Here is a 24318-nt window from a genome sequence, read left to right as displayed (position 1 = left end):
AGTGTGAGACCTCGTGATCACGGCACCATATATTAATGGCGGTTTGTGTGAAACGTAGCTCCCGCGATATATATATATATATATTGTGACAAAACACTCTGGGATCGCCTTTGCTGGGGTCAAAGGACACGTGGTTTGTGCATTGAATCTGAGGCGTACAGCAGGTTTCTGAGCAGGCTGACCTCAGGTCAGATTTATTAACGTGAAAGCAACACAAAAAACAAAACATAAAAATAAATCCTAGCCTGTCCGGCACTAACTAAACAAATACGTTGCTATCTCAACAACTGGGGGGGCTTCTCCCACCCAGCTAACATCATACAGATCTTGAGCAGAGCTCTTCACTCACGTTTGTCTCACACAGGCAGGCAATCTGTGTGCCCCAGGCAGAGACTGGAAACACCCAGCTGGTCATCTTTTATTCCTGCAATCATTAACCCATTAGCACCCTGAAGATACTGAGTGGCCTAATTCACATAGGACAAACACCTGGGCGAGATATACCTGCCTCCATCTACCACACCAGCATGAGTCTTACATATCCCCCCCCCTTGCTCAGACCACTCCGGTCGAGCAAGAACACTTTTGAAACAGTGCACTCGGGATAGGGCATCGGCGTTCCCCATCTGCACACCAGGTCGGTGCTCCACCGTAAAAGAGTAAGCCTGCAGGGCAAGGAACCACCGGGTTACCCGACTATTACGGTCCTTGTGGAGGTGCATCCACTTGAGAGGGGCATGGTCTGTGACCAGCCTAAACTTCCTACCAGCCAAGTAATACTTGAGGGAGTCGAGAGCCCATTTAATGGCTAGGCACTCTTTTTCAACCACCGCATACCTCTGCTCATGTACATTCAGTTTCCGACTGAGATAGAGGACCGGGTGTTCGACTCCGTCCCTCACCTGGGAAAGTACAGCTCCGACACCAGTATCAGAGGCATCAGTTTGTACCACAAACTCGCTGCTGAAATCAGGAGTCACTAGTACGGGCTGAGAGCACAAAGCCCGTTTCAGGCTGTGGAAGGCCTCTTCAGCAGCTGAGGTCCATTTTACCATGACGGAACCCTTCCCCTTGGTAAGATCCGTCAAGGGAGTAGCCATGGCTGCAAAATTGGGTATGAACCGGCGATAATAGCCGGCAATCCCCAGGAAAGCCTGCACTTGTTTCTTGTTCACTGGTTGTGGCCAGCCCTGAATTGCCTGTATTTTGTCGATCTGGGGCTTAACCACTCCTCGGCCAATCACGTAGCCCAAGTATCGGGCTTCTTCAAGCCCGATGTGGCATTTCTTGGGGTTTGCCGTTAAACCTGCATCTCGCAGGTCATCAATCACGGCTTGTACCTTCTGTAGAGGAGTTTCCCAGTCCATGCTGTAAATTACGATGTCATCCAGGTAGGCAGAAGCGTACTGTCTGTGAGGCCTCAAGACTCGATCCATCAATCTCTGGAACGTTGCGGGAGCTCCGTGAAGTCCAAACGGCATATAGACATACTGGAACAGACCTTCCGGTGTAGCAAATGCCGTCTTCTCTCTGGCCGCCTCGGCCAGAGGAATCTGCCAGTACCCCTTTGTTAAATCCAGGGTCGTAATGTATCGGGCTTTACCAAGCCGGTCGATCAACTCATCGACCCGGGGCATAGGGTACGCATCAAATTTAGAAACTGCATTCAGTTTCCTAAAGTCATTACAAAACCGGATGGAGCCATCCGGTTTAGGTATCAACACAATTGGACTGGACCAGGCGCTGTGTGACTCCTCAATGACTCCTAAGTCCAACATTGCCATCACTTCCCGGGAGACGGCTTCACGGCGGGCTTCCGGAATCCGGTAGGGCTTCACATGAACAGTGACGCCAGGCTCTGTGACAATCTCATGTTTCACCAACTTCGTCCGGCCAGGTTTTTCGGAGAAGAACTGTCGGTTCTGTAACAAAAATTGCTTAACCTCAGATTTTTGTCGTTCTGAGAGAGTCTCAGCAACCTGCACCTCTGGTACAGTAGGTGAACAAACCGGACGGGGCAGATCCGCCGTTAGGGCAGAGCGGTCTTTCCAGGATTTTATCAGATTCACATGATAAATCTGTTCCGGTTTTCTCTTACCCGGCTGGTACACTTTATAGTTCACTTCACCAACTCTTTCTCGGACCTCAAACGGGCCCTGCCATTTCGCCAGGAATTTACTATCCACCGTAGGGATTAGGACCAACACCCTATCGCCGGGTGCAAATGTACGGACCTTAGCGCCTCTATCATAACTTTGCCTCTGGGCTCCCTGGGCCTGTAACATATGGTCCCTAACAATGGGCATGACAGCGGCAATACGATCCTGCATTTGTGTTACATGGTCGATCACCGTTTTAAAGGGAGTGACTTGACCTTCCCAGGTTTCTTTTGCGACGTCCAGCAGTCCCCGGGGACGACGGGCGTACAACAGTTCGAAAGGCGAAAATCCTGTGGAAGACTGGGGAACTTCCCTAATGGCAAACAGCAAATAGGGTAACAAGTAATCCCAGTTCTTCCCATCTTTGTCTATCGCCTTCCGGAGCATCTGTTTTAAGGTTTTGTTGAAGCGCTCAACCAGGCCATCTGTTTGAGGGTGATAGACAGACGTACGCAACGGGTCTATTTGTAAGAGCCTGCAGAGCTCCTTCATTACCCTCGACATAAAGGGAGTCCCCTGGTCGGTGAGTATCTGTTTTGGAATTCCCACCCGACTAAACACTTGTACCAATTCCTTGGCGATCGTCTTGGTAGCTGTGTTACGCAAAGGGACGGCTTCCGGGTAACGAGTGGCATAGTCCACGATGACGAGGATATGTTGGTGCCCATGTGCGGATCGGGGAAGGGGCCCAACCAAATCCATCCCAATTCTCTCAAAAGGGACCCCGATGATAGGAAGGGGTACCAAAGGGCTACGGAACTGAGATTTAGGGGCCGCGATTTGGCACTCTGGACAGGACTCACAATAGTTACGCACATCACAATGTATTCCAGGCCACACAAAACAATGCAATATCCTTTCTGTGGTTTTCTGTACCCCCAGATGTCCCCCCCATTATATGTCCGTGGGCCAAATCCAGTACCTTCCGCCGATAAGGTTTGGGTACCACTAACCGTTGCACTGTGTCTTCCCCTTTTTTTTCTACCTGGTAGAGCAAATCATTTTCAAGAACCATATACGGGTACGCTAGCCTAGTGTCAGGTTCTACGGGTACCCCATCTATCATTTTTACATTTTTCCTAGCCGGAGTCAAGGTAGGATCTTTCATTTGCTCGCTGTGGAAGTCATCCACCTGGACTCCCAAATCTGGCAGGCAGGGTGCCGGATGGCTGTCTGCCTCCGCCTCTCGCTGAGGTTCCTCAGTTTCCTCTGTTTCCCCCGCCATGACGGAGAAGGGGTACTGAAGGTTAGATTCACTAACCTCCCCAGCAACATCTTCCTGTGGGGTCTCCTCTAGGGACTCGGGACCTCCAGATGGCATGGGAGAAGATTCACGGGTACAGCTACCGTGAAGGAGCAACTGATTCTCCCACAACTGCCAGAAATAGGGAAAATCCCTGCCCAGGATTACATCATGTAACAATGCGGGAACGAGTCCCACTTTGTGCTGCACTGACCCATAGGGAGTAGAAATCCATATGACCGCTGTTAAGTACGAGCGGGTGTCACCATGCACACACGTCACAGAAAACTTGTCAGACGGACCAGACGGAAGTGCCACTAGACTAGCTTTCACCAGAGTCACCACACTTCCAGAGTCTAGTAATGCCACAACATTTTTCCCATCAACAGATAATTCACACAGGTGTTTCACTGTATCATTTTGACCCGCATTCACACTCACTAGCTGTGTAACCAAAGACATGCGTTTTCTAGAGTCTATAACGTCGCACTGCATGGGTTCAGCGGTAACAGGACAGTTCGCAGAAACATGACCCTTCTCATGGCAGCGGAAACACCTAACAGGTCCCCTACTGAGACCACCGTCCAATACTCTTGGTCTCGGAGTGCGAGCAGTCCCGGACTCCTCCCCCACAGTTTTAAGCGATTTTCCTTCACCCGTGGTCCCTGGAACAGTCTTACCGGTTCCACGAGGAGGAGGCACAGACCGGGGGTTGGCGGTGTCGTCGGGAAGTCCTTCTGCCACGGAATAACGCTCGACCAACTCCACAAGTTGATCCGCTGTCGTGGGATTTCCTTGGCTTACCCACCTTTTCAGCGCTGGGGGTAGTACTCTCAGGTACTTGTCCAGGACAACCCGCTGGATTATTTCGGGTATTGTCAGTACCTCAGGTTGCAGCCATTTCTTTGTCAAGTAGATCAGGTTGAACATCTGAGACCGCGCTGGTTTATTCTGCTGGTATGTCCACTGATGTACCCTCTGTGCACGGACAGCCGTCGTCACACCCAGCCGGGCCAGGATCTCAGCTTTCAGCTTCTCAAAGTCCTGAGCGACCTCCGGGTCCAAATCATGGTAAGCTTTTTGGGCCTCGCCGGAGAGAAACGGGGCAATCAAATCGGCCCATCGTGCCTTCGGCCACTTCTCTCTCAATGCCGTCCGCTCAAACGTTGTCAGATATGCCTCGACGTCATCTTCTGCAGTCAGCTTTTGCCAGTATCGACTCACATGGATCCTTCTGGACTCTGCTTCCGGGTCAGCGTCAGGCATGCTCACCAGGCGCTGCGCCACCTGTTGGAGAAGTTGGCGGTCTGCAACCGTCATGTCCAGTAACTCCTTCAGCTGTGCGGCCATCAAGCGATTAGCTTCGTGCTGTGCGGCAGTGGCCTGCTGCTGTACGGCAGTGGACTTTACTAAGGCTTTCACCACGTCTTCCATGCTGTCGCCTGTGCCACGGTATGCCCGCGTTCTCCACCACAATGTGACAAAACACTCTGGGATCGCCTTTGCTGGGGTCAAAGGACACGTGGTTTGTGCATTGAATCTGAGGCGTACAGCAGGTTTCTGAGCAGGCTGACCTCAGGTCAGATTTATTAACGTGAAAGCAACACAAAAAACAAAACATAAAAATAAATCCTAGCCTGTCCGGCACTAACTAAACAAATACGTTGCTATCTCAACAACTGGGGGGGCTTCTCCCACCCAGCTAACATCATACAGATCTTGAGCAGAGCTCTTCACTCACGTTTGTCTCACACAGGCAGGCAATCTGTGTGCCCCAGGCAGAGACTGGAAGCACCCAGCTGGTCATCTTTTATTCCTGCAATCATTAACCCATTAGCACCCTGAAGATACTGAGTGGCCTAATTCACATAGGACAAACACCTGGGCGAGATATACCTGCCTCCATCTACCACACCAGCATGAGCCTTACAATATATATATATGTATATATATATATATATATATATATATATATATATATATATATATATATATATATATATATATATATATATATATATATCTCTGGCAAAAATTGAGACCACTGCAAAATGTTCAGTTTGTCTGATTTTTCTCTTTATTTTTGAGTAAAATGTAAATTGTTCTTTTATTCTACAAACTTCTGACAAGATGTCTCCAAATTTCCTAGCAATAAATTTTATATTTTTTTTCTGACAACGAAAAATGATCAAAATACTTCCCCCCCCCCCCCCCCCCAGTGCTTTCAGTCCTCAAATAATGCAAAGAAAACAAGCTCATAATCATTTAGAAACAACAATTCTAATGTTTTAACTCGGGAAGAGTTCAGAAATCAATATTTTGAGGAATAACCATGTTTTTTAATCACAGCTTTCATGCATCTTGGCATGCTTTCCACCAGTCTTTCACACTGCTTCTGGAGCAAAATGTAAGCAGTTCTTCTTTGTTTGGTGGCTTGACTATCCATCATCCTCTTGATTATATTCCAGGGGTTTTCAACTGGATGTGGTGGTCTCTAAATTACATATATAATATATATACAGTATTTACACAATATTTTATAGTGCGTGTTGGGGGGTTAAAGAAAATCAGTCAGAACAAAATGACTGTTCAAACCCAGTACAGGTGCTTTGTGCAATTTATTGGCCCTGCCGTGATGCCCGAATGGCAGGACTTAGTTTCAACAATTATTCTGTGCTGAGAGTCTCCATTTAATGTTTGAAATTAAAAAGCTATATTACTTTTACATTACACCTGTGAATGCTCTCAAAGTCATCAGGATCGTCGTGGAACATTATGGATTATCTTCTCTGCGGACAGGTGAGGAATATTGTGGTTAATTTTATTTTTGTTGCAGGAGATGTTAGCTTCAGTGGATTAGGCGTTCGGTAAGTATGGTTTAAGTAAGATTCAATAAAGGAGTCTGTGTCATTATTTCAAATAAAGGACTTTATTCTGGATGTCTGTGTTTTTTATACAATATCACTATGGGGTTACTAATGGATAGCTGTCTTATAGACACTTCACCATTACTAACCTGTGGGCTTGATGTTACCTGACAATACAAAGGTGACATCAACCTCTTACCCCACTTGCCACCACTACAGGGCAAGTGGGAAGAACGAGGCTAAGTGCCAGATTTGGCGCATCTTATAGATGTGTGTTTACTGTGGTGACTGCGAGCTGATGTTTTTAGTTTGGGAGGGGGCCGATATCCATGGCCCCTTCCTATAGCCTATTAATATCAGCCCGCAGTTGTCTGCCTAGCCTTTGCTGGCTAGATTTTATAGGGGGACCCTGTGTCACTTTTTTCTGGGGTCCCCCTGTAAACTAGCCAGTAAAGGCTAAGCAAACAGCTGTGAGCTGATATGAATAGCCTGGAGACCATTATGGCTATTGGCTCCTTCCCAGAATATTAACATCAGCTCTCAACCATCGGGTTTCTCTCTGCTAGCTATTAAATTTATGCGGGAGCCCACATATTTTTTTTTAAATTAACAGTTGCTGTTTGGTTCCAGCCTATGTATGTTCCTTCTGTTAAATCTCCTACATAGGCTGTTGACAATGTGTGTGTAGGTTTGTGTTTACTTATCGGCTTAGTAATGAGGGTGTTGGGCTGACACCTTTTCAATACTTAAGGTACCTTCACACTCAGCAACTTTGCAAAGAGAGCGAATACAATCCGTGACGTTGCAGCGTCCTGGATAGCAATCTCGTTGTGTTTGGCACGCAGCAGCGATCTGGATCCCGCTGTGCCATCGTTGGTCGGAGCTAGAAGTCCAGAACTTTATTTCGTCGCCAGGTCGGTGTGTATCGTCATGTTTGACATCAAAAGCAACGACGCTAGCAACGTTTTACATGGAGCTAACAACAGCGAGAACGAGAAGTGAGTCGCCGTTACGTCACTGGATCGCTCCTGCATCGTTCTGGAGTTGCTGTGTTTGACGTCTATACAGCGACCTAAACAGCGACGCTGCAGCGATCGGCTCGCTGTCTATATAGCTGCAGCATCGCTGAGTGTGACGGTACCTTAAGTTTAGGGCTAGGTGTCAGTGACAGCTGCTGACACCAAGCCCTAATCCCATTACCCTGATGCCACTGCATCAGCATCAAAAAGGTGGTGTTGAACCAAGAAATTGCGTCACAAAACTTTTTTAAAAAAAATCTTTATTTAGCTCAAAAAAGCCTTCATTCCTGTTCAAAAACACATGCAAAAAAACACGGCAAAATGCACCAAAAACGCAGCTAAAATGCACATTTTTGCAGCAGCGTTTTTAATGCCAAGAGATGCAGTAACCTTGCAAAAATTTATGCAAGCAAATACTCAACCTGCGCACATAGCCTTAGAGGTTACATTTTATGCAAATTGACAATTCAGGTGGTATTTATCCTATTATATATAGCAAAGCCCACGTAACACAGACAGCCACTTAGTATATAGCACAGTGACATAGTATATAGCACAGCCACTGTTGTGAATTCTGTTGTTAAGCTCCCTCCTGTGGTCATGAATGGTACTTCGGCTGGTTCTGTCCATGGGCTTCCTCTGGTGGTTGTGAGTGGGGCTGCGGCTTCTGAGGTTCCTTCCACAGGTGACGAGGTTAATTCATTAGCTGGCTGCTCTATTTAACTCCCCCTAGATCTTTGCTCCAGGCCACCTGTCAATGTTCCAGTATTGGTCTAGTTCGCTCCTGGATCGTTATTGTGACCTGTCTTCCCAGCAGAAGCTAAGTTACTGTTTGTTTTTCTCTGTTTGCTATTTTTTCTGTCCAGCTTGCTATTTTGATTTTTTTCTTGCTTGCTGGAAGCTCTGGGACGCAGAGGGAGCGCCTCCGCACCGTGAGTCGGTGCGGAGGGTCTTTTTGCGCCCTCTGCGTGGTCTTTTTGTAGTTTTTTGTGCTGACCGCAAAGTTACCTTTCCTATCCTCTGTCTGTTCAGTAAGTCGGGCCTCACTTTGCTAAATCTATTTCATCTCTGTGTTTGTAATTTTCATCTTTACTCACAGTCATTATATGTGGGGGGCTGCCTGTTCCTTTGGGGAATTTCTCTGAGGCAAGGTAGGCTTTATTTTTCTATCTCTAGGGCTAGCTAGTTCCTTAGGCTGTGACGAGTTGCATAGGGAGCGTTAGGAGCAATCCACGGCTATTTCTAGTGTGTTTGATAGGATTAGGGATTGCGGTCAGCAGAGTTCCCACGTCTCAGAGCTTGTCCTGTATTATTTGTAACTAGCAGGTCATTCCGTGTGCTCTTAACCACCAGGTCCATTATTGTCCTCACCACCAGGTCATAACAAGCCACGTAGTATATAGCACAGCCACGTAGCATATAACACAGCACACGTAATATATAGCAGCCACGTAGTATATAACAGAGCCATGTAGTATATAGGAGCCACGTAGTATATAGCACAGCCACGTAGTATATAACACAGCCCACACAGTATATAGCACAGCCCACGTAACACAGACAGCCACGTAATATATAGAAAATAAAGAGGGGGCTGACAGCACTCACACATTGGGGCGCCCGTTCCAAGTCCAGGGAACTTTCCTGGAACTCTCAAATAGTCCAAAAGCAGATGAACAGCGCTCCAGCCAGGTGTAGAAGTATCAAAAGGGAAGTTTATTCAGCCATAAAAAAGCAACGTTTCGACCACAATCAGGTCTTTATCACGCATACAAAACTTTACAAAGGGCTGGCTTAAATAGTTTGGACACCACACAGGGCACCAATCACCATCAAGCCACAGCCCACATTAAAATATACAAAAAAATACACCACATAACAAACATCAGAAATCTGTGTGTTTACCAATCACCAATTATAATATATCTGCCATACAGATAAAAGCAATAATCTACTTATAGATGCAGAATCCGTACTTTGTTTATCTTCTGTTCAGCAAATCCGCCTAATGCAACATCGTTTCCATAGAAATCTTCAGCCAATAGGAGCAGTCCTGTTGGGATCCTCTTAACCAACCAGGTTCAATGAAGAGTAACGGCGCCAGAAAGGAAAAACATCCTATCTATACACTCCATGCATTATGGCACCTCCCATATAGCCAATCCGGCATCCCCTCACATATCGAATATACCTGCCTCATAATCCAGTGCCACTACCCCGGTAACGCCGTCGAATCGCCGATCCACATGGAGGCCCCAGTGCGAGAGCACAGGCACGCTGTACACTAGACGCGCCCCCACCACATGATCGCTATGTGGGCACGCCCAGCAACAACGCGCACAAGCGTCATCCACACGGAGGCCACAGCATAGGAGCGCAGGCGCGCCGCATACTAGACGCGCCCCCATCACATGCTCGCCACCTGGGCACGCCCAGCAACAGCACGCACAAACGTCATCCAACAGCAGTCCCACATGACCGCGGCTCAAACTAGTTACCCGGGCAACGCCAATAAACCGTGGATGCACACTTGTTACAGTGCGGTATACTATCTAGACAACGGAGCCTAGAAGAAAAAACCTTAAAGAGGGAAATTTATTACATATAAGGTTTAAACAAAGCAACAGAACCACATTTACCTTAAAGACACAAAAATAAAAAATAAAAAGTGTAACAGATATAATGAGACAGTCGAGAGACAGTAGGATGAAAATAAAAGCGATCAAGCATAGCATATCTATATCTCATATACTTAATATATCCACATCTTATATACAGTTATCTTAATTCTGATCACAATCCAACTCTTGAAATGTCTCAATCCATCCGTCAGACTGTCACATCAATTACCTATATTAAACAGAAAACAAAAACAACCTAAAATAATTAAAAAACACATAAAACTCAAGTGTATTAAAAACAACATAGCAACCAATGACTACTCCACCCCTACGAGGGGAATAACCCTATTACATGGTACATGTCTGTAGATTAAAGTCTATATTTAGACCCCTGGGTTGTAAAGATCCCAGGACATAAATCCATCTCATCTCCTTCTTAAGTATCTGTAATCTGTCACCACCTCTCCTTAGGGTTGGAACATTGTCTATAACTCTAAATCTTTCTGGTTTACCGAGTGTTTACTCTCCAGAAAATGCTTAGTTCAGTAAGTCCCGTTCTGATGGTACTTTTGTGTTTACTGATTCGGGTCTTTACTTCCATAGTCGTCTCTCCTACATAAGTTAGACCACACGGACACGTAATCATATAGACAACATAAATTGATGTACAAGTATATCTCCCTTTCAAAAAAATCTTTTTACCAGTATGGGGATGGCAGAAAAATTCCCCTTTTAGCATGTTATTACAACAAGCACTACCCGGACATGGAAAATTTCCATTTCTTGGTGCACTCAAAGTCTGTGGAGTTGTAATCTTAGATGTACCAATATCTGATCTAACCAGTTTATCGCCCAAATTACGTCCCATCCTAAACGACATCATAGGATATGATTTGAAACTTGTAACTAACGGTGAACCACGTTGTAGAAAAGTCCCAATACCTTTTTAAAATCCCACCATCACGATTTGATGGCGAACTCAGTCGAGGGGTTCAAGAGAGGCCTGGATGTCTTCCTGGAGCAGAACAATATTGTATCATACAATTATTAGGTTCTGTAGAAGGACGTAGATCTGGGGATTTATTATGATGGACTATAGGCTGAACTGGATGGACAAATGTCTTTTTTCGGCCTTACTAACTATGTTACTATGTTACTCGCTGAGTTATAAGTTGACACAAAAGGGATACGTTCACAGGAACGTTGCACATAAGTCTTTTTTCGAATACTCTCACGTGAAGAATTATGAGCCCTCACTCTAAATTTATCCACTTTCTCTTTAGGATATCCCCTCACTAAAAATTTAGAGCACATATCCTCTAACCGCTGATCTACTTTATTTTCATCCTACACTATCCTACGAACTCTAAGTAGCTGACTCCAAGGAAGTGAGTCCACCATCCTCCTTGGATGATTGCTGTCAAACAGCAAACTATTCCTGTCCATTTCCTTCACAAAAATATCAGTTTTCAATCCAGCCCCATCTTTGTATACTAAAGTATCCAAGAATTGTATTTGAGTTGTCGAATGTGTCAAAGTAAATTGCAATTTTGGATATACCCCATTGAGGTCCTTCTGAAAATCCCCCAATTCTACAAGATTGCCATCCCATATTAGAAAAACATCATCTATGTAGCGCCACCAGGCTCTGACGTGGCACCAGAAGATGTACTTGTACACAAACCTGTCCTCAAATACCGCCATGTAGATGTTGGCATACGTGGGGGCCATGTTGGACCCCATGGCGGTACCTCTCAACTGCAGGTAGTACTCATCCCCAAAGACGAAATAATTCCTCCTGAGGATGAACTCCAACAGTGTGAGGACAAGCTGTGCGCACTCGGGGGCCACGTCGGAGCCCAACAGCGCACAAGACACAGCCTCAAGGCCCTTATCATGTTCGATCGATGTGTATAAGGATACTACATCAAACGAGGCCAAGACAGTAGTTTCCGTAATACTCACATCCTCAATTTTGTCAAGAAAATCATTGGTGTCTCTAATGTAAGACCGTGGTGATATAGCAAAAGGGCGCAGTACTCTATCCAAAAAGACAATCCTTTAAATAATACTCTTTAGTAAGAGAAATTGAAAAACTGAGGAGCACTTTTAAACCTCCTTTCGTAGTATATAACACTGCCCAGGTAGTATATAACACTGCCCATGTAGTATATAACACAGCCCATGCAGTACATAACACTGCACACGTAGTATATAACGCTGCCCACATAATATATAGCACAGCCCACGTAGTATATAACACTGCCCGCGTAATATATAGCACAGCCCACGCAGTATATAACACTGCCCACGTAGTATATAACACTGCCCACGTAATATATAGCACAGCCCATGTAGTATATAACACTGCCCATGTAATATATAGCACAGCCCACACAGTATATAACACTGAAAGATGAAGAAAAGGTGTATACTCCAGCTTCTAAAATCTTGAAATGCTTTATTGGTGCATAGAAATATAGCGTGATTAAAATCCTTGCTCAAAGGTGGATGCAGTCATGAGGATAGACAACGCGTTTCGATCTATGCGATCTTAATCATGGTCAGGATGATCTCTCCGTGCTCCTTCGGCCCATCGGTGAGCTGGCTGTTGTTGTTTTTTTAGCCTTATTTTTCTATATATTAGTATATAACACTGCCCACGTAGTATATAACACAGCCACGTAGTGTATAACACAGCCCACGTAGTATATAACACTGCCCACGTAATATATAGCACAGCCCACGTAATATATAACACTGTCCACGTAGTATGTAGCAGCCACGCAGTATATAACACAGCCCAAGTACTATGTAGCAGTGTGGGCACCATATCCCTGTTAAAAAAAAAAATTAAAATAAAAAATAGTTATATACTCACCCTCCGGCGGCCCCCGGATCCAGGCGAGGCGTTCAGCGATGCTCCTCGCGACGTTCCGGTCACAAGAATGCATTGCAGTCTCGCGAGATGATGACATGGTGGTCTCGCGAGAGCGCTACGTCATCCTCTCGCGAGACCGCAATGCATGACCCGGAGCGTCGAGAGGAGCCAGAAAGGCCCCGGAAGGTGAGTATATCACGATTTTTAATTTTTTATTATTTTTCACATTAGATCTTTTTACTATTGATGCTGCATAGGCAGCATCAATAGTAAAAAGTTTGTCACATAGGGTTAATAGCAGCGTTAACAGACTGCGTTACACCGCGTTATGCCGCGGTGTAACGCAGTCGGCTTAACGTACTGCTACAACGCTATGTGGGTGGCGGGCGCTGATTGGGGGGGGGGAGTATGGAGCGGGCACTGACGGCAGTGGAGTAGGGAGAGGCCATTTCGAGGCCGGACTGTGCCCGTCGCGGCCAGTGGCCGCAACCAATCGGCGACTGGGATTTCCGTGACAAACAGACGGAAGTGACCCTTAGACAATTATATAGTAGAAGTTGGCTTACAAGCAACCATCCTTGCTGCTCTACTTTTACTATTTATAGTATGTGAAGCACAAACGTAAAGGAAAATGTAAAATAACCTATAGATGTTTTTACAAGTCAAATCATGCATATCCATCCAGACATGGACTTTTACCTAACATATGACACACAGGTATGGTCAATTTTTAACATACTTTAAATAAGTCTTAGGACATGGGAAGCCGTGCCATATCGGTCTGTCTTTGTACACACATACTAATTGTGCTTTGCAGGAAAATCTTAAAAAGGTTCGAAAAAGTTCAACTATCATTTAATTGTGAAAAAAATCATAAGGCGCCTGGCTATTGCAGTGTGCAGAGTTTCGGCTACATGATGCAACAGAAACACCTACCTGTGATCCCAGACAATTATTCTTTCCTGATCCGTCTTTGTGCTAGTGTTTTGTTAGTCTACTTGTCATTACTGGTAACATAAGGCAGCACCTACAGCTCACTCAAGTTTCAGATGTAATCCAGCTCCTTCAGGATGCCACATTTTTACTTGATATCAGGGCTGGGACATGGGTAGGCAGGGTAGGCATCTGCCTAGGGCGCTACCTCTTGCCTACCTGAAGGGTGCATGCTTTGAAAAAAAAAATTGCTGAATGTCACAGACATTCAGGAAGTGACAGCCGGGGCACAGACACAGAGGGGAGCAGTGTCAGTGCACAGGCGAGCGCCCCTCTGGCTGCCTGTGCACCGGCCATCGCTGCCTCCCTTCGTTCAACTGTATTCGCTTCTATCAGATGCGAACACAATTGCTGTGAGTGTCGCCGAGGACAGGAGTAGAGGAGCTGCGCCTTGTTTGAGAAGGCGAACGAAGCTGACGCCAGATGGCATGGTGCAGTGACGTCATCATGTTGTCTAGCGTCCACTGCAGCAAGAAGAGAAGGATGACGGAGATCCTGGATCAGGTGAGTGTAACCTTTTTTTAATTCTTACATTACTTGGCCATAAAATGAAGGACTTTGAAGGGGAAGCATAAAATTAGCGACTGTGTGTGGGGGGCATAAAATGAGCGGCTGTGCAGGGAGGGCATAAAATAAGGGGCTGTGCAGGGAGCATGAAATGAAGGGCATTGGGGGACAGCAAAGTATATGAGGAGCTGTGGGGACTATACTGTATATGGGTCTGGGGAGGACATTATACAGGGGGTTGTGGTGACAATACTGGCGATGGAGCTGTGGTGAATATCATGTCATTTGGGGTGCTGCTTGTGGGCCATAATACTGTATGGGGTACTGTGGGGACCATCATATTACACACAGGGGCTGTTTTGGAAATCATACTATTTATGGGGGGCTGTGGTGAACATCATGCTATACATGGAGGACTGCGGTGGATATCAAACCATATGGGTGGCTGTGGTGACCATCATACAATATGGAGAGGGGTTTAGCACGGCGGGGGACAGTGCGGAGATATATAAACTGTAATGGAAAATTAGAGAGGAGACAGTCATGGTATAAACTGTGGTTCAAAAGGGGGGATGTTGTGGTGGTTATAGCTGATAATGGCAGACAGTGTGGAGGTCATATACAATAAGAGGCTTAATTAGGGTACAGTATGGACAGATTTTTATATAGAGGGCATTTTAATGACACACTTATTTTTAAGGGCACTGTGTGGGGATGTGCTACAACAGACCTGAGAAAATGGAAGTTTGCAGAGACCAACTGTGGATGTAAAAAGTCATCATGGCATCTATGCAATATGGAGATGAAAAAAAAAAAAAGATGACTCCAGAGAAGATGTCACCTATAAGGTACCTGGATGTAAATATTTATTTGTAATACTGACTGCGTCTCATCAGTGTTGTTGTACTTGTATGGTCCGCGGTCTGATGATAGCTGTTAATAACCCCCAGTATCTCCTTACCTTTATTAAAGGGAACCTGTCACCAGGTTTGGCCGATGCGAGTTACGACCATCACCATCTCGCATTCTATAATGATGTAGATACTGTAAGCCCACGATCCGACCTGCAAAAGAAGAAAAATAACTTTTATTATACTCAACTGCGGGGCGGTCCGGTCCGATGGGTGTCGCTGGTCTTGGTCCGGCGCCTCCCATCTTCTTGCAATCCCGTCCTCCTGCTTGCTTCATGAAGATGATGCAACCCTGTGTCATTCACACAGGCTCCCCAGCATTGCGCTCCTGCGCAGGCGTACTTATCTGTCCTGTTGATGGCAGAGCAAAGTACTAAAGGGCGCAAGCGCCGGGAAATGTCAGAGAGGCCCAGCGCCTGCGCATTGCAGGAATTTGCTCTGCCCTCAACAAGTACACCTGCGCAGGAGCGCGATGCCAGGGAGCCTGTGAAGCAAGCAGGAGGGCGGCACCGCAAGATGGGAGGCACCGGACCAGGACCTGTGACACCCATCAGACCGGACCGCCCCCAGGTGAGTATAATAAAAGTTATTTTTCTTATTTTGCAGGTCGGATCGGGGGCTTAGCTACAGCATTATAGAATGCTGTAGATAAGCCCTGAAAGGTGATGGCCATAACTTGTATCTGCCAAACCTGGTGACAGGTTACCATTAAGGATATACTGGGAGTTGTAGGTTCATGTGATACAATTGTTTATGGGGCTGACCTGACATTACGAATTGATAATTGTACTAAGTTTGGGTCTTGTATTCAAGTACTTTTGGTCATTTATGCATGTATTGTGGTTCTGGTGACGTATTAATTTACTGATGGTGGTTCTGGTGACGTATTCATGTACTATTGATGGTTCTGGTGCTCTAGTTACAGTGTCATGTAAACGTTTAGACACCCCTAGTCAAAATTGCTGTTATTGTGAACAGTCATGCAAATTGAAGATGAAATTAAATCTCTAATAGGCCTAAAGTTAAAGATTTGTGCCTAGTAGAATTTATCACATGACAAATGCAAAAACCATGAGACATATTCATTTATCATTAATGGGGGTCTGTTTATTTTCCATTAGGGTACTGACAGATGCTGCACATCTTAACTGAAACCGAACGGCTCCCATAATAATTAAGCTATATAAGTTTCCATGAATAACCTTGAGCTTGACATTTAAAATATAGGACATAGGGGGATGAATATTGCTACTTGTTCCCCTGTATTGTGTAAATGGTCTGCAAAAAAATTATTGCTTCTGTATCTAATGCTCAAGAGCTCGATACTCTGATCGGACACTCGTAATGGTTCGACTCGAGTAACGAGTATAATGGAAGTCAATGGGAAATGCAAGCATTTTTCCAGAAACCCTAGCAGGAGGGCTTGGAGGGCAGGAAAATCGCTGAAATGGATGGAAACAGTGCTCAAATGGAATGGGAACAGCATGGAGAAGACGCCTGGAAGAATCTAACTCCCAGGCTGCTGCTGGGAACAATGTTAGATTATTACTCCACTTTTACGGACTGACAAGAAAACAAATAAAATGAATGGATTATACAGGAAAAAAATGTTAGGAAACATTATTTCCTGTATAATGACTTGTATACTGTATAAGTCAAAATTAAAAAGAGCATGAAAAACCCTGCCTCCCAACCCCTTAGGCTGAGTGCCAATGATCAGTAATACTAGCGTTCTGGAAGCAGTGTATTTCCGCTGCGTCCAAAGCGCGTTGTACAGTACAAGCAGCATAAAAAAGAAGCACAGTAGGCATGGGTTTTCTATTAATCCCATCCACTGTGCTTCTTTTTTACGTCGCATAAAATCACCTTCAGTGCGGTTTCCGAAACGCTCTGTCTTCTGTGCAGACTTTCCCCATAGACATGCATTAGATGCGGTAAATCCACAGTTTACAAAAAAGCACAAGCATTGAGTGCGTTTATGCAGGTGTTTTTAGCCTGGTTTATCCTAATAATTTAAAAAAAACTGATGTGGGGTCGCCCCCCCATTTTTGTTAACCAGCCAAGGTAAAGCAAACAGCTGTGGGCTTATATTATCAGACTGGGAAGGTCCCTGGTTATTGGGCCTATCCTAGCCTAAAAATACCAACCTGCAGACACCCTAGAATTGGCACATCACATTAGATGCGCCAATTCTGGAGCTTGGACGGGCTCTTCTCGATTGTCCTGGTGCGGTGGCATTTGGGGTAATGGTAGTTGGCATTGATGACATTTGTGATGTCAAAAATAACATCTGCCATCAACCCCTAGGGTTAGTAACGGAGAGGTGTCTTCTATAGCCTATTAAAAAATCTATATTTTCTTTATTAATGAAGGCATAGTATACACCCTTAGGGCTTATACCCATTTGCGAGAAAAAAAACGGTCCGTAATCTGGACCTAAAAAATTGGATGCAAACTATGCGATTGTCATGCGAGTTCAATGCGATTTTTTTTTTTTTTTTTTTTTTTTAATCGCACCATCCGTTTTACATTTGTATGACATCCGTATGCAATGCGGTTTTTTTCTCAGCAACTATTTTTATACAATCATTTAAAGGACCATTTACAGCGTTCTATGTCACAGAATGGTAAGGTATCTGTAAAAAAACGGACGGAAAACGGATGTTCCGTATTCCGTGCGTTTTTTTTCTCACACCCATTGATTTGCATTGGCGAGTCTCGTCCGAGACTTGCAGCAAATGGCAGCATGCTAAGATTTTTTTCTCAGTCCGATTTCGGCTGAGAAAAAAAAATCGCAAATGAGATGTCACCTATTGAATAACATTGGTTCGAGTGCAATCCGATTTTTTTTTTTCATCGGATTGCACTTATACATTTTTCTCGCAAATAGGTATGAGCCCTGAGTTGTGATATAAAAGGTGTTATACACCAGGAACAATCTATACTGTGGCTTCTCCATGGATGCTATGAATATGGAATTCTTTTCAAACAAACTTTATTAAAATTTTTAAAAATTAAATGGGAAATGGAGAAAAATGAGGATAAGAGATATGAAGGAAAAAGGGAGGGGAAAAATGGATGAATATGGAATTCTAACTTTTTTACTGGATTACTATTATTCATTAATAAAAATACTATGTATATATACAGTGGGGCAAAAAAGTATTTAGTCAGTCAGCAATAGTGCAAGTTCCACCACTTAAAAAGATGAGAGGCGTCTGTAATTTACATCATAGGTAGACCTCAACTATGGGAGACAAACTGAGAAAAAAAAATCCAGAAAATCACATTGTCTGTTTTTTTAACATTTTATTTGCATATTATGGTGGAAAATAAGTATTTGGTCAGAAACAAAATTTCATCTCAATACTTTGTAATATATCCTTTGTTGGCAATGACAGAGGTCAAACGTTTTCTGTAAGTCTTCACAAGGTTGCCACACACTGTTGTTGGTATGTTGGCCCATTCCTCCATGCAGATCTCCTCTAGAGCAGTGATGTTTTTGGCTTTTCGCTTGGCAACACGGACTTTCAACTCCCTCCAAAGGTTTTCTATAGGGTTGAGATCTGGAGACTGGCTAGGCCACTCCAGGACCTTGAAATGCTTCTTACGAAGCCAGTCCTTCGTTGCCCTGGCGGTGTGCTTTGGATCATTGTCATGTTGAAAGACCCAGCCACGTTTCATCTCCAATGCCCTTGCTCATGGAAGGAGGTTTGCACTCAAAATCTCACGATACATGGCCCCATTCATTCTTTCATGTACCCGGATCAGTCGTCCTGGCCCCTTTGCAGAGAAACAGCCCCAAAGCATGATGTTTCCACCACCATGCTTTACAGTAGGTATGGTGTTTGATGGATGCAACTCAGTATTCTTTTTCCTCCAAACACGACAAGTTGTGTTTCTACCAAACAGTTCCAGTTTGGTTTCATCAGACCATAGGACATTCTCCCAAAACTCCTCTGGATCATCCAAATGCTCTCTAGCAAACTTCAGACGGGCCCGGACATGTACTGGCTTAAGCAGTGGGACACGTCTGGCACTGCAGGATCTGAGTCCATGGTGGCGTAGTGTGTTACTTATGGTAAGCCTTGTTACATTGGTCCCAGCTCTCTGCAGTTCATTCACTAGGTCCCCCCGCGTGGTTCTGGGATTTTTGCTCACCGTTCTTGTGATCATTCTGACCCCACGGGGTGGGATTTTGCGTGGAGCCCCAGATCGAGGGAGATTATCAGTGGTCTTGTATGTCTTCCATTTTCTAATTATTTCTCCCACTGTTGATTTCTTCACTCCAAGCTGGTTGGCTATTGCAGATTCAGTCTTCCCAGCCTGGTGCAGGGCTACAATTTTGTTTCTGGTGTCCTTTGACAGCTCTTTGGTCTTCACCATAGTGGAGTTTGGAGTCAGACTGTTTGAGGGTGTGCACAGGTGTCTTTTTATACTGATAACAAGTTTAAACAGGTGCCATTACTACAGGTAATGAGTGGAGGAAAGAGGAGACTCTAAAAGAAGAAGTTACAGGTCTGTGAGAGCCAGAAATCTTGATTGTTTGTTTCTGACCAAATACTTATTTTCCACCATAATATGCAAATAAAATGATAAAAAAACAGACAATGTGATTTTCTGGATATTTTTTTCTCAGTTTGTCTCCCATAGTTGAGGTCTACCTATGATGTAAATTACAGACGCCTCTCATCTTTTTAAGTGGTGGAACTTGCACTATTGCTGACTGACTAAATACTTTTTTGCCCCACTGTATATTTTTTTTTTCCAAGTTTGTGAAGCTAGATTTTCCACCTTTTCTTGGTACAGCACACTATTACATTAATATTCAAATGCATAATATACTGGCATATAAAGAAAAATAGAGCAGTTGATAAAAGAAAAATGGTCCACAATGGGCAAAAAAAAGATTTAACATATTGAAATAAGGTCTGAATGCACTTTAGGTTAATTGATGGCTATCTTTACTGCCCTGCTTTGGGAGATTACTGCATAAATTTATAAGGACAGTTAAACTGCATATGTACAATCTGTGCGTGCAAGTGAAAATGAAACTTTACAATGCTGTTGGCTCAGGGGCGGACACAGAATGCAGAGGGCCGCTGTGCAAGAAATCTTCTAGGCCCCCCCCCCCCCCCCTCCATAGCGCAACAAAGTTATGTAAACATATAGGCAGGGGTGGGATTCAAATTTTTAACAGGTTCTGTGTTTGTGTGTAGGAAAACCACACCCATTTTTTAAGCCACACCATTTTACTCACACCTTTTCCTCAAACATATACAAGTAGGGGCGCAGTTAAACCATACCTCCCAAGTTTTGAAGAGGGGAAAGAGGGATAAAGTTTGCGGCACGCAGCGCGCCACGGCAATTTTTAAGCCACGCCTCTGACCACACCCATTTCACAACTAGCCACACCCATATCCACATCCCAACCACAGCAATTTAGCATTGCTGATCACATTGCTTCATAAACAATAATTCTAAACAAAAAAATATGGCCACACAGTGCTCCATACTGTATAATGGCCACACATGATGCTCCATACTGTATAATGGCCACACATGATGCTACATACTGTATAATGGCCACACATGATGCTCCATACTGTATAATGGCCACACATGATGTTCCATACTGTATAATGGCCCCACATGATGCTACATACTGTATAATGGCCCCACATGATGCTACATACTGTATGATGGCCCCACATGATGCTACATACTGTATGATGGCCCCACATGATACAGCATACTGTATGATGGCCACATAGTGTTCCATACTGTATAATGGCCACACATGATGCTCCATACTGTATAATGGCCACATGATGCTCCATACTGTATAATGGCCACACATGATGCTACATACTGTAGGATGGCCCCACATGATACTACATACTGTAAAATAGCCACACATGATACTCCATACTGTATAATGGCCACACATGATGCTACATACTGTATAATGGCAACACATGATGCTCCATACTGTATAATAGCCACACATGATGCTCCATACTGTATAATGGCCACACATGATGCTACATACTGTATAATGGCCACACATGATGCTCCATACTGTATAATGGCCACACATGATGCTCCATACTGTATAATGGCCACACATGATGCTACATACTGTATAATGGCCACACATGATGCTCCATACTGTATAATGGCCACACATGATGCTCCATACTGTATAATGGCCCCACATGATACTACATACTGTATATTGGCCACACATGATACTGCGTACAGTATAATGGTCACACAGTTACTCCTACACAAGCGGCTCTGCTCCGTACACCTTGCATACATGGCTCAGCTCCGTACACCTCATACACACACGGTTCCGCTCCGTACACCTCATACACGCAAGCGGCTCTGTTCTGTACACCTTGTACACACACACGGCTCTGCTCCGTACACCTTGTGCACACACACGGCTCCGCTCTGTACACCTCATACACACATGGCTCCGCTCTGTACACCTCGTACACACACACGGCTTTGCTACATCCACACTGTAAACAACTCCTGACCCCACACATAAGCCTACCATCTAGCACCATGACAGCATAGCAGAGTCCTGCAATACACGGAGGCCCCTGATCATGTGACTCCTGACTCCTCCCCTCCTGTGACCTCATCACAGGTCCTGAGCAAGCTTCAGTGACTCACTGTGACTGAGAGGCCCTCCTGTTATGAATAGGTAATTCAGAACCACAATGGACCTTGAAGTTCAGAGCACAATAAGTGACCTGAAAAAACCACAAAACATAGGACGAGCTCTGAGACGTGGGAACTCTGCTGACCGCAATCCCTAAACCTATCAAACCACACTAGAGGTAGCCGTGGATTGCGCCTAACGCTCCCTATGCAACTCGGCACAGCCTGAGAAACTAGCTAGGCCTGAAGATAGAAAAATAAGCCTACCTTGCCTCAGAGAAATTCCCCAAAGGAAAAGGCAGCCCCCCACATATAATGACTGTGAGTAAGATGAAAACACAAACACAGAGATGAAATAGATTTAGCAAAGTGAGGCCCGACTTACTGAATAGACCGAGGATAGGAAAGATAGCTTTGCGGTCAACACAAAAACCTACAAACAACCACGCAGAGGGGCAAAAAGACCCTCCGCACCGACTAATGGTACGGAGGTGCTCCCTCTGCGTCTCAGAGCTTCCAGCAAGCAAGCAAAACCAAAAACGCAAGCTGGACAGAAAATAAAGCAACAAAAGTAACACAAGCAGAACTAAGCTTATGCTGAGCAGACAGGCCACAGGAACGATCCAGGAGGAAGCAAGACCAATACTAGAACATTGACTGGAGGCCAGGATCAAAGCACTAGGTGGAGTTAAATAGAGCAGCACCTAACGACTTAACCTCATCATCTGAGGAAGGAAACTCAGAAGCCGCAGTACCACTCGTGACCACAGGAGGGAGCTTGATCACAGAACTCACAACAGTACCCCCCCTTGAGGAGGGGTCACCGAACCCTCACCAGAGCCCCCAGGCCGACCAGGATGAGTCATATGAAAGGCACGAAAAAGATCGGCAGCATGGACATCAGAGGCAAAGACCCAGGAATTATCTTCCTGACCATAACCCTTCCACTTAACCAGATACTGGAGTTTCCGTCTCGAAACACGAGAATCCAAAATCTTCTCCACTATATACTCCAATTCCCCTTCAACCAAAACCGGAGCAGGAGGATCAATACATGGAACCACAGGCGCCACGTATCTCCGCAACAATGACCTATGGAATACGTTATGGATGGAAAAAGAATCTGGAAGGGTCAGACGAAAAGACACAGGATTAAGAACCTCAGAAATCCTATACGGACCAATAAAACGAGGCTTAAACTTAGGAGAGGAAACCTTCATAGGAATATAACGAGATGACAACCAAACCAAATCCCCAACACGAAGTCGGGGACCCACACAACGTCTGCGATTAGCGAAACGTTGAGCCTTCTCCTGGGACAAGGTCAAATTGTCCACTACATGAGTCCAAATCCGCTGCAACCTGTCCACCACAGTATCCACACCAGGACAGTCCGAAGACTCAACCTGCCCTGAAGAGAAACGAGGATGGAAGCCAGAATTGCAGAAAAACGGTGAAACCAAGGTAGCCGAGCTGGCTCGATTATTAAGAGCGAACTCAGCCAACGGCAAAAAGGACACCCAATCATCCTGATCAGCAGAAACAAAACATCTCAGATATGTTTCCAAGGTCTGATTGGTTCGTTCAGTCTGGCCATTTGTCTGAGGATGGAAAGCCGAGGAAAAAGACAAATCAATGCCCATCCTAGCACAAAAGGCTCGCCAAAACCTTGAAACAAACTGGGAACCTCTGTCAGAAACTATGTTCTCTGGAATGCCATGTAAACGAACCACATGCTGGAAGAACAATGGCACCAAATCAGAGGAGGAAGGTAATTTAGACAAGGGTACCAAATGGATCATCTTAGAGAAGCGATCACAAACTACCCAAATGACCGACATTTTTTGAGAGACGGGGAGATCCGAAATAAAATCCATAGAGATATGTGTCCAAGGCCTCTTCAGGATCGGCAAGGGCAAAAGGAACCCACTGGCACGAGAACAGCAGGGCTTAGCCCGAGCACAAATCCCACAGGACTGCACCAAAGAACGCACATCCCGCGACAGAGACGGCCACCAAAAGGATCTAGCCACCAAATCTCTGGTACCAAAGATTCCAGGATGACCAGCCAACACCGAACAGTGAACCTCAGAGATAACTTTATTGGTCCACCTATCAGGGACAAACAGTTTCTCCGCTGGGCAACGATCAGGTTTATTAGCCTGAAATTTTTGCAGCACCCGCCGCAAATCAGGGGAGATGGCAGACACAATTACTCCCTCTTTGAGAATACCCGCCGGCTCAGGCAAACCCGGAGAGTCGGGCACAAAACTCCTAGACAGGGCATCCGCCTTCACATTTTTAGAGCCCGGAAGGTACGAAACCACAAAGTCAAAACGGGAGAAAAACAGCGACCAACGAGCCTGTCTACGATTCAACCGTTTGGCAGACTCAAGATAAGTCAAGTTCTTGTGATCAGTCAAGACCACCACGCGATGCTTA

The 24318-nt window shown here is 45.1% G+C and overlaps 1 protein-coding gene across 3 annotated transcripts in view; it reads right to left on the bottom strand.

Annotated features, from left to right (window-relative positions):
• IDUA (alpha-L-iduronidase) overlaps positions 1-24318 on the bottom strand; it is a 204780-nt gene that overhangs the window by 102375 nt on the left and 78087 nt on the right. Inside the window, exon 1 of one of the 3 annotated variants that reach the window (XM_069743174.1) lies at positions 15252-15354. The exons of the other annotated variants lie outside the window; for them this stretch is intronic. The gene's annotated coding sequence lies outside the window, so the exon portion shown is untranslated. Of the gene's footprint in view, positions 1-15251; positions 15355-24318 lie in introns of those variants that run through there. 3 annotated transcript variants of the gene reach the window in all.

The sequence above is a fragment of the Ranitomeya imitator genome, chromosome 1, assembly GCF_032444005.1.
Source record: "Ranitomeya imitator isolate aRanImi1 chromosome 1, aRanImi1.pri, whole genome shotgun sequence".
NCBI lineage: Eukaryota > Metazoa > Chordata > Amphibia > Anura > Dendrobatidae > Ranitomeya > Ranitomeya imitator.
This window is presented reverse-complemented; position numbering and strand designations above follow the sequence as displayed.